Source organism: Arvicanthis niloticus, unplaced genomic scaffold (assembly GCF_011762505.2).
Source record: "Arvicanthis niloticus isolate mArvNil1 unplaced genomic scaffold, mArvNil1.pat.X pat_scaffold_616_arrow_ctg1, whole genome shotgun sequence".
NCBI lineage: Eukaryota > Metazoa > Chordata > Mammalia > Rodentia > Muridae > Arvicanthis > Arvicanthis niloticus.
The window spans coordinates 49,419-50,547 of NW_023046233.1; positions in this window are offsets into that span (position 1 = coordinate 49,419).

Here is a 1,129-nt window from a genome sequence, read left to right on the forward strand (position 1 = left end):
CCAGACACTGGGTGAAAATCCTGTGTGACTAAATTGAAGTGAAAGATAAATGTCCTTTCTATACTGAGAATGCATATTTGACTGGGATATAGAAAGACTTAAACAATTAATTCTGTAAGTAAAAGATGTGTAAATATTTCCTGCGACTTAAGAATGATACCAATACCACAATTAAATTACTGCTGCTGGGCCAAGAGATAACCACATTGATTATTTCGTCCTCCAATCCTGGAGGAAAGAAAAAAAAAATCAGCAAATTAACTTTAGCCTGGAAACTTGGAAACCCAAAATAGAAATGCTTTAGCCACTTCCATACTTTAAGGTAATAAAGTATTGGGGTAGAGACACTGGGATTCTGCTTCTCCTAGTTAGATGATTTTGTGGATGTTAAAATATATGGTACTATTTATTTGAGCTCTTAAGAGCTTTTAGCCCTAATTTAAGAAAGAACTGTGAATGCCAAGAAGAAATCAAAATTATTCAGAAAATATAATTTCCTGAAGGGGAACAAGAGACTTTGAAAACCTTAGTTCCTGTCACATATTTTTTACTGAACTCAAATGAAATTTGTTTTTCATTTTAGTTCAAAGTACAAAGGACAGAAACAGTTGAAGCTGAAAAAAAAAAAGAGATCTGGAACTAAAACTTATTTGTCATTAAGTAAAAATTAGTGTCTATGGGCTGGTGAGATAGCCAGTAGGGAAGGTGATTGCTGGTAAGCCTGACAACCTGAGTTTGATACCAGGAACTTATACCGTTGAAAGAGAGACCCGACCTTCTCAAATTGTCCTTTGACCTCCACAAGGCATGCACATCTACACACACACTAAATTTTAAAAAATCAAGAGCATTGAAACTCTACTTTAAAAAAATGCCTCCATACATAAAGAATAAGAAAGTATGAAAACAATAAATTTACAAAAGTCAAAAGTAAGGAAGCAAACAAAACTATGCTGGAAGATTATGAGACCAGTGGAGAAAAAATCAGTTAGCTGGAAATGAGCAACTTGTAGTTTATATAAGGAGTATTCAGAAACATATGTGTATCCTCACATAAACATTCCTAAAACATTCTTACATTCCTAAACTTGTAATTATAGCAAAGCCATAAAACAAAAAGGGAAATAAG